The sequence below is a fragment of the Schistocerca serialis genome, chromosome 3 (assembly GCF_023864345.2).
Source record: "Schistocerca serialis cubense isolate TAMUIC-IGC-003099 chromosome 3, iqSchSeri2.2, whole genome shotgun sequence".
NCBI lineage: Eukaryota > Metazoa > Arthropoda > Insecta > Orthoptera > Acrididae > Schistocerca > Schistocerca serialis.
In genome coordinates, this window is record NC_064640.1 from 188,629,604 (window position 1) to 188,636,157 (window position 6,554).

The window sequence follows — 6,554 nt, forward strand, 5'->3', positions numbered from 1 at the left end:
TCCAGATGCTTTTTTTTTATAGAATCTGATTCGAAATTCATGCTGCCCAAATATAATGGCGTCAATCGATATTCAGAACACTAACATTCCGTCCAAGTATTTTTTGTGAACTGTATGGTAAATTTTATTTTAACTTCTTTAGCATTTATATCTACATGTTAACCTAGGTCATTGAACATATTATAAAAGTTATCTGTGTGCATACAGAAGTGGCACTCGATGAAGGACTCTGATATCTATCATCATGCGCTGAACAATAAAGAATATTGTTTTTCTGCTTAAATAAACAACAAATAAAATTTAAATCAAATTAAATCCCTTAAGAGAAGGACAGACGTGACCTATTCTCAGCGTTGAGAGGAGTTCGACAAGAAATGTATGCCACACGTGTCACTGTATATCCTTTTGACTTAGTTTTGTGGTGGCAACACTGATCCAACCATTTTAAATTTGGAACCAATTATTATGGTTCAAATGGTTCAAATGGCTCTGAGCACTATGGGACTTAACGCCTGAGGTCATCAGTCCCCTAGAACTTAGAACTATTTAAACCTAACTAACCTAAGGACCTCACACACATCCATGCCCGAGGCAGGATTCGAACCTGCGAGCGTAGCGGTCGCGCGGTTCCGGACTGAAGCGCCTAGAACCGCTCGGACACAAAGGCCGGCAATTATTATGCTACCATATATTTTTGTCTGGAGGTGAAACAAAATAAATATTACCTAAAGTTCTTTCTGTTAAGTTTTTAATCAATCATATAACGTCTAGATACTATCCAAACAGCAAGAGAACCTCTAGATAAGACAACGAGTTCAGGATCGAAAAGATATGAAAGCAAAATATTACTAATCAACCGCAGAGAACATGTATAATACCGCATAATACCGCCTCTCTTTGCATCAGCACTATACCACCGACTGAAATTTCGTGTAAAGGTCCTGCCGCAACGAAAAATGCCTTTGTTTCAATTATTTCCAACCCGAAAGCACGCATCATGTCCGCGGCACTCCCCCCCCCCCCCCCCCCTCCTTCACGACAATACACAACGAGCTGCCCTTCTTTGAATTTATTCGATGTCCTTTGTCAGTCACTTCTGATACAGATCCCGCATCACACAGCAATACTTCAGAAGAGGGCGGACAAGCATGGTGTAAGCAGTCTCTTTAGTAGGCCTGTCGCATTTTCTAAGTGCTCTACCAATAAATCGCAGTCTTTGGTTTGCTTTCCCCACAACATCCTACAAGGCCTGCAATTCGTTGTCTTCAAACTTTTTCTGTCATTTCCCGCGCTTGTCGTTTCTCACGTCAAAATCACCAGTTTCGAATTTTTGAACCACCCGAAACACTGTGTTTTCCCAAGAGCATGTTCGCCGAAAGCCTCGACAAGCATTCGATGCGAATCTGCAACAGTTTTCTTCAAATGATAACAGAAAACCAATGCTGTCCGCAAATCGTAGATCGTAGGCACAAAACTCGACATGTTTACGGGTTTGAAACAGATACCGATGTATGGAAATTGGATTACTGTGTGTTGACATGCGTCGTCAGCCGTTACAGGAAGGAGATGGCGGTGCAGACGCGGGCTCCCGGGCCATACACTGACGGCTAGCACCATCTATAGGGAAATTCCGGTTTCAGACTTGTACACCTGGTAGAGCGTATATCCAATCCCTACATAAGTTTAGCAGTTGCAAAGCATTGCTGGGTTCGCTAGTATCAATGGTAAAGTCTATTTTTAAGACAGCTTCATCAGGCGAGTTTCTTGCACTAGAAGAAAATAGAGCTCACGCAATAAAATTTTCACCATTGAATACTACGGGCAACGGCCTTGCCGTAGTGGATCCACCGGTTCCCGTCAGATCACCGTAGTTAAGCGCTGTCGGGTGTGGCCGGCACTTGGATGGGTGACCATCCGGGCCGCCATGTGCTGTTGCCGTTTTCCGGGGTGCACTCAGCCTCGTGATGCCAATTGGGGAGCTACTCGACCGAATAGTAGCGTCTCCGGCCATAGAAAACCATCGTACGAAACAACCGGAGAGCGGTGTGCTGGCCACACGCCCCTCCTATCCGCATCCTCATTGTGGATGACACGGCGGTCGGATGGTCCCCATGGGCCACTTGTGCCCTGAAGATGGAGTGCTTATTCAATACTACACAACAGCTCAAAAAAATACGAGGGTCATTCAATAATTAAAGAGACAAATTAGTCTGGAGAAAAAAGCGTTTATTTTTACAAAACAATACTTTTTCTACTTTCCAACATTATCCCCTTGAACATTTGTGCACTTGTTCCAACGGGCTACAAGCTTTTTTATTCCGGCTGCAAAGAACTCTTTATCTTGTTGTTTGAACCAATTTCCCGGAAACGTTTTCACGTCCTCGTTGTCCTGGAACCTCTTCCCACGTAATGCCGCCTTCAGTGCACCAAACAAATAGAAATCACTTGATGCTAAATCATGACTGTGACGGGGATGAGGCAGTACTTCCCAGCCCACTTTGTCGACGGTTTCACGGATTATGAGGACGTGCGTTGATTGCTGGAGAATCACACATCTCCTCTGAGATCCACGACGTCTCTCTCTCATGGCTGGCTTCACCTTGTTTATAAGCAAATCCGAGTAGTATTGGCTGTTCATTGTACGCTGTTCTTCGAGATAATCACAAAAAACTGGATCTTCAGACCGTCAGAGTGACTCTTCCTGCTGATGCTTGGGTTTTGAATTTTTTCTTGACAAGTTAATTGGTGTGCTTCCACTCCATGCTTTGTCTTTTTGATTCTGGCTCGAAATAGTGAACCCAAATTTCATCACAAGTTAAAATTTTGTTAGGGAAGTGCTAACATTCCCTTTCATAACGTTCCTTTAGCTCTATGCACACTCTCAACCTTATTTCCTTGTGTAGCCGCGTCAACTCCTTTGGGACTCATATTGCACATGTTTTGCCGTACTTCATCTTGCTAATGATAAAGTTATGAACTGTACCAGTACTAACTTGAACCTTGTCAACTATCATTTACACGGTCACACGGCGGTCGGCATGAATATCATCAATTCGACTTTCAAGTGAGGGAGCTGAAATTGCAACTGGTCGGCCAGAACGGTGTTCGTCAGTCACTGAGTCACAACCAATTTTGAACTGCTCTACCCACTTATAAAAATTTTCACGATTCGTAAAATCTTCGTCATAAACTTAAGACATTCTACAGTATAAATTCAATGGTTTCTCGCTTTCAGCAAGTAAAAAACGACTAACAGAACGTTGTTCAACTAATGTGGACGTTCCAAGCGGACTCGCCATCTTGAAATGTATTTTTGAGGTTATAAAGAAAACAATGTTGATACATCAGCAGATCATCAGGGCTAATCCCAGTGATGCCAACTTAAAGCCATAAAAGTAACAAACTTGCCCTACTAACAGTTTTTTCCCCAGATCAATTACACTACTGGCCATTAAAATTGCTACACCGCGAAGATAACGTGCTACAGTCGCGAAATTTAACCAACGGGAAGAAGATGCTCTGATATGTAAATCATTAGCTTTTCAGAGCGTTCACACAAGGCTGGCGCCGGTGGCGACACCTACAACGTGCTGACATGAGGAAAGTTTCCAACCGATTTCTCATACACAAAGAGCAGTTGACCGGAGTTGCCTGGTGAAACGTTGTTGTGATGCCTCGTGTTAAGGAGGAGAAATGCGTACCATCACGTTTACAATTTTGATAAAGGTCGGATTGTAACCTATCGCGATTGCGGTTTATCGTATCGCGAGATTGGTGCTCGCATTGGTCGAGATCCAATGACTGTTAGCAGAATATGAAATCGGTGGGTTCAGGAGGGTATACGGAACGCCGTGCTGGATCCCAACGGCCTCGTATCACTAGCAGTCGAGATGACGGACATCTTATCCGCATGGCTGTAACGGATCGTGCAGCCACGTCTCGATCCCTGTGTCAACAGATGGGAACGTTTGCAAGACAACAACCATCTGCACGAACAGTTCGACGACGTTTGCAGCAGCATGGACTATCAGATCGGAGACCATGGCTGCGGTTACCCTTGACGCTGCATCACAGACAGCGCCTGTGATGGTGTACTCAACGACGAACCTGCGTTCAGGAATGGCAAAACGTCATATTTTCGGATGAATCCAGGTTCCGTTTACAGCATCATGATGGTCGCATCCGTGTTTGGCGACATCGCGGTGAACGCACATCGGAAGCGTGTATTTGTCATCGCCATACTGGCGTATCAACTGGCGCGATGGTATGGGGTGCCATTGGTTACACGTCTCGGTCACCTCTTGTTCACATTGACGGCACTTTGAACAGTGGACGTTACATTTGAGATGTGTTACGACCCGTGGCTCTACCCTCCATTCGATCCGTTCGAAACCCTACATTTCAGCAGGATAATGCACGACCGCATGTTGCAGTTCCTGTACGGGCCTTTGTGGATACAGAAAATGTTCGAATGCTGCCCTGGCCAGCACATTCTCCAGATCTCTCAGCAATTGAAAACGTCTTGTCAATGGTGGCCGAGCAACTGGCTCGTCACAAAACGCCAGTCACTACTCTTGATGAACTGTGGTATCGTGTTGAAGCCGTATGGGCAGCTGTACCTGTACACGCCATCCAATCTCTGTTTGACTCAATCCCCAGGCGTAACAAGGCCGTTATTACGGCTAGAGGTGGTTGTTCTGGGTACTGATTTCTCAGGATCTATCCACCCAAATTGCGTGAAAATGTGATCATATGTCAGTTCTAGCATAATATATGTGTCCAATGAATACCCGTTTATCATCTGCGTTTCTTCTTGGTTTAGCAATTTTAATGGCCAGAAGTGTAGTCTCTTTAATTACTGGATGGCCCTCGTAGTTAAAAACACGAGTTAGCCGGTTTTCTTTCTCGGTTCAATTTAAAAAAAGCTATTTTGGGTGTGTTATCGCCCCACAGCGCAAAACGTACGGCACTGCCTCGTACCGAAAAGTATTTCGCCGAAATGTCGGGTCTGGTGTAGATGAGGGCGTGCCAGTACTCGGCAGGTGGCTTCAAGCTGAGCGCATAAGGGGTGTGACATACGCCCGTGGAGGGGTGGACCTGCCGGCACCAGATGAGGACGTATTTCATAGCGGCGGCAGCTGGCGCCCTTAAAATCCGAAACCGAATTTCGCGGGCCGCGCGCTAACTTGTGACAAATTTCCATTCGGCGCGGCGGAGCACGCGTCGGACGGATTCAATTGCGCAGCCGTCGGGGCTGACGTTGTGTTGGTCAGTTATGAGAGGAGCGGCCGGAGAATTGGGTGTGCGGTTATTTTGGCGGCGCGAGGACCGCGCGGAAGGCCCGCTGGATCAATAGTCCGCCGCTCGGCTCGCGCGCTCTCATCTGGCGCCCTGCACCTCCTAAGGCGCCAGCCCAAAACACTTGCCTCCTTCATCACAACGGCCCTCACCAAACCACAGCCCCCCACCACCCTCTCTTTCCACCGCCAGCGGCAGCGTCTTCGTAAAGAGGGATCGCCCGGATTTGGGCTGGAGACGATATACAACCAGCAGACGATATCCCGTTACATATACTGCTAATCAATATCTCGAGCCAGCTCGCTCACCAACGAGTAATTTATGTTAATCGCCTGAGCTACAAAAAGTAATAAAAATTTTACAGTGTAATAAAAGAATTTGCTGACCTGTTACTTAGTACTTTCATATTCCACGGATCATTTGCACGATAAACCATAATGATGTAGAACGAGTCATTTTAAATTCATATCACAAATTATTCTTTAAATACCCCTATATACTGATTGTAGGCATGTTTTTTCAAAATGGTGCAAATGGCTCTGAGCACTATGGGACTTAACTTCTGAGGTCATCAGTCCCCTAGAACTTAGAACTACTTAAACTTAACTAACCTAAGGACATGCCCGAGACAGCATTCGAACCTACGACCGCAGCAGCATTGCGGTTCCGGACTGAAGCGCCTAGAACCGCTCGGTCACTTCGGCCGGCTCATTTCTTTTTTTTAATATAAAAAACCTAGACATACAGAAGTGAATTAGTAATTCCTACCCTACCACTTTTTACACATTACAATAATAGAAATACTTCTGTGGAATAGGAGGAGTTGTTAAGGAGAAACATTATCAGTTTTTTTTTTTTTTTTTTAGATTTTACTTTGCTACATTTTATATCACTGAGTAAGTGACCAAAACTTTGGACCCAGCACTGTGCTAAAGACAACGTTAATGTGGTGTAATGAAGTCATTTTTTTCTGGTAATGTAACTGTGTACATCATTGTTCCTATTGAACTCGTGTGGATTATTTACAACCAACTGTTACAGCACAGAATAGTAAGGGGAAGAAATTAGAAAAAATTTATTACAACTTATTCAGAGTGTCACAGGGAAACTCAAACCCTGCCGGACACACAGGTGGAAACAGGAAGCGAGCCAGTGGACCAGGTCGTCGACACATTACGGCACCGTCTGTCGAGTGAGGAGACGCGTTCAGCACGAAGGAGACTGACCCAGAAAACCCAATGACGCGAAACAAGCAT

At 45.2% G+C, this 6,554-nt stretch overlaps 1 pseudogene; it reads left to right on the plus strand.

Annotated features, from left to right (window-relative positions):
* Positions 1-1,820: 1,820 nt before the first annotated feature.
* On the plus strand, positions 1,821-1,938 carry LOC126472045 (5S ribosomal RNA; annotated as a pseudogene).
* The last annotated feature ends 4,616 nt before the right edge of the window (positions 1,939-6,554 follow it).